The 11,853-nt window shown below is 38.2% G+C and overlaps 1 long non-coding RNA gene across 1 annotated transcript; it reads left to right on the forward strand.

Annotated features, from left to right (window-relative positions):
- Positions 1-1,878: 1,878 nt before the first annotated feature.
- On the forward strand, positions 1,879-8,582 carry LOC106487268 (uncharacterized). The gene is made up of 3 exons (XR_001293041.2): positions 1,879-1,959; positions 6,065-6,158; positions 7,837-8,582. It is a non-coding gene; the product is annotated as an uncharacterized lncRNA (long non-coding RNA).
- Positions 8,583-11,853: the final 3,271 nt, after the last annotated feature.

Consider the following 11,853-nt stretch of genomic DNA (forward strand, 5'->3'; position numbering starts at 1 on the left):
TTCCCAGATAAAATATAGGAGGCTTCAGTAGTTAAAATGTAATTGTGCTGAATGATCCAACCAGCGTTTTGATTGTGTTTCTGAATTATACCATAGTATGACAAAAATCCAAGGCTAGATTCATAATTTGAAAATGTGGTTAAAATACATTTTGGTCCCACTTGTGCTACAAATAAAATTTAGCATGTAACTGTTTTATATCCAGTAGGATTTACAGTACAGTTGGTCTCTAATCAACACATACAATTTCAGTATTAGTATATCTGTCTTCAGGGCTTGGGCCTGTATCTCTATTTTATGCTTTTAGATAGTTGCATCGTGTTTTTCAGGGAAGTATTTGACCACTGAGCACCTTGGGGGTACGATAGAGAAAAGCCCTTTTTAGGGATGAGGAATCGCAAAGCTCCAGGATATTCCATAGTCTCAGCGTTGGTCAGCGCTGGGCAGGTGGGCTCCAGCTGCAGTCAGCGTGCTGCTGCAACAAGAGCTACCCAATATAACCGAAGATCAGGGGAAAGATACAGCTGAGTGATCCACGAGAAGGGTAGATGGACTTTCCACTCGGGAAGGAGAAGCAAAGACGTTGCTGTCTAGTGTAGCATGAAGTCTCTCACCTGATGGGACAGGACTGACCGTGGAAAGCTGCTCCAGGGGGAAGGGCCAGCGGACTGACTGCTCTAGTGGGACAACAGAAGAGATGCTACTTCTCAGGGGAGTAAGAAGGTGAAGGACAGTTATGCTGAGGGGAAAGTGTGGGGAAGAGAGCACAATGGATTGGTTTATTCGTCCTAACAAACATCGTTCTGATACTTATTTTACACTCACAAATATTGTGAAGCTTAGCATTTGGGGATGCTTTTTAATTCTGAGATAAAGTGTGCTTAAAATATGGAAATATAACATGTTATAAACAGTATGTTTCCAAATTCTCAGACCTACATTTACATCGCTGCTCCTTGTTCTAATGATACAGAAAACACATGGCAGGGAAATTCAATATTAAAACCAGGAAGGACTCTTGCCGCAAAGACTGTTGAGTAGCCTGAGCTCCGAGTGCTTGTAATTCCTTGTAACAAGTTCAGTGATCAGTGACACCACTTTGGCAGCTGTAGGTGGGCTGGGAATTGCATCATGGTGCTAATGACAGAGGTAATAATGAAGTGTTTAACCTCAGACGTCCTTGAGTGTATGGTGAAATACCAGAGGATGAAACTGCCTCCTGCTCTGTATGGAGAATATTGTATGCCACGTACTCTGGGCACAGCTAGAAGTAAGAATATCGTAGAGTTTCCTCTTTTTTTCACTTTCATTTTCAAAATGGGAGACCCTGCCAGCAAGGGACGGGGGAGCAATGACAGATTCACGTCACAGGGGAGTCTGTATCTAAGTACGTGAAGCCTTGAAGCTGTGACAGGCTCCCAGCAGCTGTCTGTTGCATGTGATTTGCTGACCCTCTGCTAGGACACTGTGCTGGGACTGGGCCAGGAACGGAGCCTTCAGAGAAGCAGATGCTGCCCATGGGGATGGAAGTGAAGGAGAGGGAACCCACAAGCCCAAACAAAATGTTCTGATCAGCACATACAACCCATCAGGGGAAAAAAAATCAACTCAAAATCAGATATTCCACTGCACAGTAGTCTGAAATAGAATAGATTCTATGATTCTCCCTACTCTTTTCTATTTTCTGAATGTTTTTCTTGTAAAAAATTAGATTCTTAATGTAGAAAACATGAGACAACTATAATAAATATTTCTAAGAAATAATTAGGGTTTGATAACAGTTGAAAATTATATAATTTATACTGTAATATAACTCTTGTTATATGTATTCTTTAAAAATAATTTGTAATTTCTTATCTGATGCAGACTGTAAAATGGAATAGCAAACTACCAGTTGGGATAATTCAACTTACTGGATTTTACCTACAGTTTTCACAGTGCCTGACTTCTGAAGACATGGTAAGCAGCAGTAACTCATTCTATATATGCTTTCTCTTTCTTTTTTTTTCCTTCTTATAACTCCTGACTAATCCTGTATGAATCCAGACTGTTTTTTTCTTTTGCCACAGATTTTTCATGTTCAATATCTTATAAACACATAGTCATTGCTGGGGGCGCTTAGGATCCTACAGAAAATTATGCAGTCACTTGGTACCAAGGAATTTATACTTAATTTGGGATGTGTCCCCTTAGTGTTTCAGCATAGTAAAGCAGCTTGAAAGAAGCCATGCGCAGAGATGATCTCTGGGAAGAGTGCTGTGTGCTAGTTCACCAACCGTGAGTGCCTAGGTCCGTGCCTTACAGCTCGGTGAACATTGTGGACTACATTCATTGTTTGGCTCCCATCTGGTTCACTTTCTCCCAAAAAATCATAAATCACTGGATCGAGGTTGTGTGTTCAACCAGCTATACACAGTTGATAGGTTTTGCATTTGCAAAGGAATTGGAATAACAGAAACATCTCTTTCTTATCTGAACCCAATTACCCATAAAGATGTGCCCACTGATATCAGACCTGGTTCAACATTTCTAGCCTTCAGTGCGACAAAGATAATTTTCCAAATAGAAGTTCAGAATAAACCTCTGTTGTCTGCTAAATTTGTAACAGCCTGAAACAATTGCTATGAGACAGTTACAATTGCTCTCAGAGGAGAAATCTAAAGACAAATGATACTCAAAAGGTAAGTCTTCATTTCTTCATTGCTTATATTAGCATGGAAAAGAAACCTAGAAATGAAATGTCTATGACATTGTGGTGTGTAAAATGCATGGAGATTGAAGGAGAAGAGATACAAAGACAGAGAAAAGTGGGAGAAAAAAACAGGAGAAATAAAGAAGAGCATGAACTAAAAATGACAGGAATGATGGACGGCCTGGTTGGGAAGAACATTCTTTGAATGTGTTTCCATGCCATTTCCCCAGTACAATGATAAAGGACTAAAGAAAGAATTAACACAGGTTTAGTTACCTTTTCTCTCCTCTCTGTTATGAGTTTGATGCCCTGTATCTACAGTATTCTGACACTGAATCTGAGGTAGGTTTGACCTGATTGCTGGGAAGACAAGGATGTACGTGCCTGTCCTGGTGTAGCCCAAATGACTTTGCTGCTCTGCTTTTCCTAACCTGACCAACAAATAGTTCTTAGATCCACTACAAAGGCAGAAAACTTTGCTAGGACTCTGCAGATTATTTAGGAAGCAAGCCTAAAACACACAGATTTGTTTCAATTAACTTCAAAGATGCTATTTCTAAAATGTTTGATGGTATCCCAACATTTATCATCTCTTTGGGTGTGCACTGAAGTCATTATATCATTTAAACCTTTCTGTGTAAACTTCATCATTAGCTTTTGAAACTGAGTTATTGCTGAACTAATATTTGAGTTGCCAAGAACTTGTAAGTCTTAAGTTCATGGCTCTTTCCAGATAAGTAACATGCTTTTTTCTTATGCATTTAAATACATAATCTGTGAATGCCTATAAGACGTATCTATTCCATATTTGAATGTATTATATATTGCTACTCAATTGCTTATTAGTAAACTGATAAATAAGTGAATACTTTTTGTTCTCTTCTGCTATCACAATAAGCAACCTAATTTTATTTTAAATCAAGGAGAAAAAACAGAAAAATAATAATCATCAAAGCAAAGGGCTGGTAAAGATGCAGAGTTCATCTCTTTTAAAATAGATGGCAACTATTTGGAGAATAAAACATCTCAGAAATTCTTAAACTTTTGAAGATAATGTAAACAAAACAGCAAAAACATTGTTTCGTAACCACATCATATGCTCGATTCTTTCAAAACTCAATTATTTATTCGATCAACAATTACTATATGTAAGAAAACATGAGACAGAGAATGCATTAAAACCATAATGATAACATGTAGCCAGAAACTCTTCGCTATTTTCTAAAGAAGGAACGATTTGCTGTTCATATGCTGGATGCCATTTCACTGCTTTGAGCTGCAAACAGGTTCTCTGTATGAGTATAGTGACAGACATTATGAATATATATTCCTCATAAAACAGGTGTATAAAAAAATTTTAACAGGTCAATGCATCTAGGTTAACCTGTATACTATGGGTGATTTAGTCTGTTCCTCAGCCGACCCTCTTAGCCCCCTCATCCACCAGTTTACTTGATCTGTGCCTTAGTCGGTCCCCATCTCAGTCTGCAGCTTCAAGACTTTGCTCAAATGTTTCCTCCTGGGAATTTCACAGGTACATCTCTGCCTGGCAGATTAAGCATCCTCCTTTCTCTGTCATCTGTATGTTAAATAGATGGATCACTTAAACAGAAACACATATATATTGCAAATCTGCTGCTATGGTATATCCCAGTGTAAGTCCAGTACCTTCAGACTTTGTTTACGGTGGCATGTCTTGCAATTCATTAATGCAGGTCAAACATGAAAATGAATATGTGCTTAAAATAAGTCCTAGCTGTTATCTGTCACAGACTTATTTTTTGGGCTGCTATAAATAGTCATTGCATGTCATCTAATGTATGTATGTATATTCATAGTGCTATTCTGGGATATTCAAATACAAATGGGCTTTGCAATCTCCTGAACTAAGTGTATCCAGAGGATCATGTTGCTCAGAACTCTAATATGAATCATACCACATATAACACAGTTCTCAGAAAATCCCAGCTGTCTGTGGTATGAAAGGTTGCTCTGGAGCCATTTTCATCAGTGCAAGTATCTCAAGAATTTGCTGTGAAATAAACATTGAAAAGATAAATTTCCCTCTTACTCTGGTTTCCTCAGTTTTCCGTCAAGCTTCGAAGATTATTAGATTTCATGTGTTTATGCATTAAACTATCACAACTACTGAAGCATCAGAGCTGTATAATTCCAGCTCACCAAACAAAATGCAAAACAACCAACTAAAAATTTCCCAAAGAAACATTAAAAACAAAAGCAAACAGGAAACAGAGGGAAAAGCTGATATAAGAAAAACTATGTTGGAGAGTGAAGGGCATTATAACAGCGATATCTAGGTCCAAAAAACACATTTCCTGAAACATTTATTTGCTCCTTAATATTGCTTATTATATATACATCATAGTTGTATGATATGAAGCTAGTTCACAGTTTTGCATATATTTCCTAACACTGGACATCAGTACCTCAAGGCAGCCTGCCTGCATAAACAGATTTTAAACATAGAAGACCCTTCTCAGGTCAGGCTGGCACATTTGGCCCATGAAACGTGACTTCAAAGTTCAGGAAGCTTTATTCAATCAGGTCAAAATTACTGTGTCTCCCTCCCCACTGAAGGGGAGGCACTGAACATAACAACATTGGAGGTCCAACAGAAAGAATTTTTAACATGAAGTAAGGATGGTATCATATGATTCAAAATACAAAACAGTGGCTATATTAAAGAAAAAAATGCGATCAAGGCTATATGCTCATGTACATCCCTTCACAGAATGCAAGGCTTTAGGAGAGTAATATTAAAATTGTGATTAACTTTTCTGAGATCACATAAAATTAGGAGGCATTATCAATGAAAAACTGCATATTCTTGATGACTGGACTAATAAGAGTGGAATGAAATTCAATAGTGCAAAGAATAAGGTCATGCACACATAGACTAAGAGCAAAAAAATCTGTTATAAACCAGAAGCTCATCAGGAGGAAATAATGGAAAGGGAGAATGACTTGCATATATCCCGGCTGATCAGAGCATGGCTATGGTTTGAAAGTATGATGCAAACATGCAAAAAAGGTATCTTCAGATGCATTAGGTATTGCCAGCTGAGGCAGGAAAGGGTTAGTCCCATTGTACATGGAATAATACTACATTCAATTCTTGTCACACACATTCAGAAACATTGAGCAGACCCGCAGAAGGGACACTGTGATGATCAGGGGACCGGACAGTCAGTCTTACAGGCGGAGATCACCCCTATACCAGTAAAATGAATACAAGAGGGGATACAGTCACTGTCAGTTATTACAGTGGAGATTGAAAATAAGAAATTAAAGAACAGCTGACAAGAACAAATGGATAAACTCATCACTAATAAATTTATTCCATAAATTAAGGGAACCCTGGAGGCACTGGAGCAATCAGGCTTTGGAAAGCCTTCTGAAGGGAGTAAAGAGGAAGAACCAGCTTTAAAGATGATACCGACTAAAGGTATGGATGGGATTATGGGAAATGATAACTGCAAACTACAGCTGATAGCCAGGGAGGTCACTGTCAACTCTCTCATCCCCAAACATACCAATCCTAAAAGACTGTGGCTTGACTCTACTGTCACTCCTCGTCACGCCTTCCCCGTAGCTCTTGTACTTAAACTGCTTATACAGTCAAGAGTTTGGCTCCGGGCGTTTCCTCACTGAAGGACGGAAGGACTGTGCCCAGGCACTGGAGGGAAATTCAGCCCATATTTTCTCCATGCAGACTGTCAACAAGCTTTTAAAATGTTTCAGTAGTTTGCGTGATGTGCACACACCCAGCAGGGCCTCACTTCATCCAGGTAACAGCCTTTCACACCCTTACTGTTTGGTTTGGGCTGTAAGCAAGGAATTAAGGCTGGAACGTTCTGCGTCCAGCTATCGGCCACGGATCCTTTTAGTCTGTCACTGAGGTTCCTTTGTATATTACTATTTGCTGGCTTTATTCCCAGGAAAGAAATGCTTCTGAGTTTGTTTTACATCAATTTATTAAATTCCAGTGATATATTTAATGATGTAAGCTTCCACAAACTGCACAAATTACGTCCTTGCTACGTCGACATGCTTTACGCTCCAGTGGGAGACATTTATTATCTGTTGACACACAAAGATATTTAGTGTTCACTGAAATGTGAACTGAGGCTCTAAAAATATCGCAGAGTTTATAGGCTGGAGCGTGGAACACTCACCACGCAGGCACTTTCGGGGGACGCAGTCGGAATGACAACAATACACTTCCATAGCAACACTGCAACCATTATACTCCCTCTAGAAAGGGGACGGTAGTTTCAGGTTCACAGAGAGTAAGGAATGGATTTGAAACCTTAAAACTATAGAAAAGTATATTCAAAAATGGCAAGTGCTAAATGTACACTATGCTGTATTTTCCAAATGGGAATACGAGATTTCTCTGTTTCAAGAATTTTGTATTTATTTTACTAGCCATTACTTTCTACTCTTGGTATCTAAAGTTAAGATCATAAATTAATTTAAAGGCATTGTAATAATAAAACCCTACTTTTCTATTAATTTCAATGGAACTGTAGTTGGACTTTCATTTAGATTAGAGATTTTGGGGGTGCAAGGATTTTTACAATAGCTGACCTAATGACGACTAATCTGATTTGAGGTTATGAAGCTTCCTTCATATAAATGTTAAGTAACAGTTCCAATTTACATGCCTGTCTTTTTTCTTTCTGTTTTTTGTATCATCCTCTAATAGTCTGTTTATGTGGTGGATACCAAAGGAGTCTGGTATTAGACAAGCCTTGAATTTTAATACATAGAGCCAGGTTCTGTTCTTAGTTACCATTAAAAATGCTGAGTATCTGCATCAATTTTACTAGAACAGACCTATATCCATACTAGTATAAATTTTATGTTTCTTAAGTACTTTTATTTTGTCAGATCTTCCATTACTTGTTAAATAGGTGAAACAGAAATACATTTTGTGACTCTCCTAGAGGAGGAGACCCTATTCACCATGCAAATATCATGTATTAATATGTTCAGCAATTTATACTGCAAGGAAAAATATGTAGTAGAAGGGAATGAGGGAATCCATCTTGCTTGAGTTTGTTCTGCGTTATTTTATGCCAAGGAAGGGATTCTCATGACTTCTGCTTCTCACAAACAAGGCACCTGAAATACCATGACAGATGGGATGTCACCTGGAGTTCCCTCACCCTATTGTGTTGAAATATGCTGCGGCCCCTTCATTGAAATGCACCAGATGGCACAAGAAGAAAAAAACATCATATAAATACAATATATGTATGACACTGGCAGGAAATGGGAGTTTTGCTCTTTACACCATTTCTAAGAAACCAGGAGGGTACCATTTTTGTGCTCAGTGTTCACCATGGATAGTGCTTGCTTTACTTGGCCATTTTGGTTTTGTTCTTGTAATTAATAGAAACATTGGGCTTTCCTCATTTGGGGTTGCCTTTTTTTTAAGGAAAGCTCTGTAGCTACAGATAATGTCTTCCATTAGACCAACCTTTCCTTCCACTTGGAAAAAATAGAAAAGCTTTAAGAAAACTCTCATTCAGGTTTCCTAAGTATTTGATTTAGTAACCCCAAGTGGATTCAGAACCATCTGAAACACACAGCAGTCCAGCTCCAATCCAGACCTTCTGGTAAACCTCTTTCTATCAGGGTTCTGATGTAAAGAAACTCCACAGGCAGACATCCTTCCCTGCTCTTGGATTTCAGTCTAGATTTACAGTGCTTGTGCAGCATTGTTTATTGGGAAGAATGAGGTTAGTATCTGGAAATTCAAACCACTAGATGCCCTGGCAAAAGAATAAAAACAGTGGAGATTTTAATTAGAGAAATAAAATGTTTTGATAAAATCACTTCATTTTTTCAGAATTTTATTTCATAGGTAACATCAATGTTTTTCCTTTTTTGTTTTCAATTAGGAAATGCTGTAATTTTCCACAAAATTCTAAATGTCACTGGTGTGAGTCACTGGCATGCTGAAAAACATATGTATGTGTGTATGTAATGCTTTTCCCAACTCATGAGACTAAAATGGCTCCATTTCTTTAAAATAGCCAGAAATGGTTGAGTAGGTAATTAGTTAACATTCCTGCAAAAGCCCAGCATGTTCCTGACCTCCTAGGTGGATGGAACTTGATTCTGCTCTGATTTACACCCATGTACTATGACTGGTAATGGGAAAGACATTACTTTAAGTCAAAGTGACAGAAAATAGAACAAAAGACCATCCAGTATCTTAGTCTGTGTCTACACTGTGACTATTTAGAAACACCTGAGCCAAATTCAAAAGAACTGGCTTTTGTACTAAGACTAGTAACATGGAGCTTCATGTGAGCTTGTTTTCTCTGCAAAGAAGCAAAGTGAACTCGTCAACACTGACGTATTACCTTAAAGTATTACCTTGTGTAAACTCAAAGTTAGTGAAGGTACGACAGAGTGGAGGCAATATATTCTAGACAGGGCGTGATTCAAGTCTAGTTACTGTATTCCTTATCACTGAGTTTTTTTCTGCCCTATAGTTTTACCTGAATAAAGACCTTCTGTGTTTTTCTCTCTCTCCCCCTTTTACTTTTTACTGATGCTGAAAATGCTAACAGTTCTATAAACAGGAATATGGTCATCAGTGTGAGTGTCTTTTTAATTTCTAGGTCCACTTTGAATTGTGCTTTAATTTCTGTTTTTTTCACTAAGGCATATGTGATATGACTGGTTTCTTTTTGGTTATATTCTTAAAGAGAGCTTGGGAAAAAAGGAGAATACAGAATTTTAAAATGTCAAGTGACATTGTCTCTAGTGCTCGTAGTTTGTCATTATTGTTGTTCAGCATTAGCACTGTTAACTACTTGATTGCTAGTCATTTTGGAAGATTCATCACAGTTTTGGGTAACCGGGATTAGAAGACAGCAGCCTTGGCAATGGAGGTTTAACCATTTATTCATGGAATCAGTTCTTCCTAAGCCATGGAAAGAGAGGTATATTGGTTCTGACTACATTATTCCTGTTCCGTGTACAGTCCTTGAACAATTAATGTGACAGCTTTTCTTCATAAGCAATATGTTTGCACAGAATAGTGCTGGGTGTGAAACCGTAGTGTAAACAGTCTCTCTGATGAACTGACACCCAGCAGCTCAAAGTCTGTGTCACTGAAGCTTCAATACTTTCCCCATTTTTTTCTCCTGTGTTGTCTGTATACCTCCTCCCTCTTCTGCGTAGAGAGGGGCACATTTTGGAAAGTAATTTCCTTGCCCAGCATATTTAGAAATAGGTTAATGATACTGCAGCTTTAAATAGCAACCTAATGTGCAAGGGCAGGATTTATGGGCACAGTCAGTTCATTGAGCAGCAGCAGCTCCCCGGAACCGTCCCCCGCCCTTGAGAGGGAACAGTGCCGCGCAGTGACTCTGCACATTTCGTCTGGAGGGTGCTTGAAGTCACATTCGCTGGCGTGTTAATCAGTGCCATGGTGAACTACCCTTGAATGAAAAGAGAGGCTGTGAAACACTGTTCTGAGTTCAAAAGAGATTTCAGACTGCAGTAACCTGCGGACTCGGAAGTCACAAGAATACTTTCACATTCCCTTGAGTAGAAGTATTTTAAGTGGATTGTTCTAATAAAAGTTACGTCTTTGAAGTCTCTGTATAAGGAAAAGCCCATACACTCTATGGAGAATTTTTGGCTTATGAAATCAGAAACCTCGTTATACTGGCAAATTTAGGGAAATTTAGCTCTGCTGCATTAACACACAGGTGCTAGGGACAATCCAAATGTTATTAAGTATAACATAGATGTTGTTATCAGTTTGTAATTTACTCTAAGATTTTAAGTGCTACTGAGGTAAAAAAAGTATCAACAGACAGGAATTTCTTATAAAGCATGGATTATTATAAATACCTGCTCTCAGTTATTTTGCATTTCTAATAAAATTTATTAGAACAGTCCTAAAATAAGAAATTCTTCTGCCTTACTTTCTCCAATAAAAGTGAGATGCCAGACATCAAGATTCAAATACTGCAGTCAAACTCCATGCTGCAGAGGACAATCATTTATAACATGCCAGGCATCATACATCAGAACTTAGCTAAAGTATCAGATATGACTAATCACAGGTTATCACAGAGCACCATCAGGCCCAGGACAATGATTAGATACCAGAAGAAGTGCCAGATATGGAAGAAAACACGATGCATAGAGTAACAGCCACTAACCTAAGACATTACAATTACAGTGTTTGGAGACAGGAACTACCATAATACTCAACAATTAGTCATACAGTAATTAGTTCTGATGAGTTGGAGTAATTTATGTCTAACAGAATCCCTCAGTAAAGATACTTAGCTTTCCAGTGAGATATTTAATCGATGACATTGTACCCAGCAGATGTTGTTGTTGCCATTGCTGTTATTACAAACACTGTGTGTGCCATGCAGCAGGAAGTTCTGGCTCTAGTGTCTCCTGGCTGTGTCCTGATCTTGCACCATCGGAGGTGTAGCACCTCTGTGCCTCACACCTGCTAATTCAAATAAGACCTGGCATACTCATCACAGTAAAGTGTCAGATTTATCAGAAAAGAAGTAGCTTTAAAATGTTGTGTTACCTGAATGAATGATGTAGAAGCATATTGATTGTTGGTGGAACACTGTACAGGATCAAAAGCACAGTACATCCTTATTGCTATATTAAATATGACAGATAAATATATTTTTTCTTACACATCTGTGACTTACTTTAAAATACAAACTTATATAGGCATGTGTTCTCACTACTGTTACATTCCTGTTTTCCCTCCCCAGAAATTCTGTTGTACAATGTTTCCACCCTTCTATCTTGACTTTTTACACTTTAGCGTAAGCTCTTCTGAGCATCGGCTGTCTTTATTGTGTTTCTACAGTTCCTAACAGAATAAGGTCCTGATCCAACTGGTACAGTTGGATTCTACTGAACTTAAGAAAATACAATGCATGTTTTTGTATTATATATTAAATGAATACCACCAACCCACAGGAAGCACATTTTAATAAGCTACATACCTGATATTAAACTACTATAAATCTGTAACAGTCTCTATATTTCAGCAAATGTAAAAGCCCAGTGGAATAGCTGTTGAACTAATGTCAGTCATCCATATGATGTGATAGTGCTGAATGAATACT

Source organism: Apteryx mantelli, chromosome 14 (assembly GCF_036417845.1).
Source record: "Apteryx mantelli isolate bAptMan1 chromosome 14, bAptMan1.hap1, whole genome shotgun sequence".
NCBI classification, from domain to species: Eukaryota; Metazoa; Chordata; class Aves; order Apterygiformes; family Apterygidae; genus Apteryx; species Apteryx mantelli.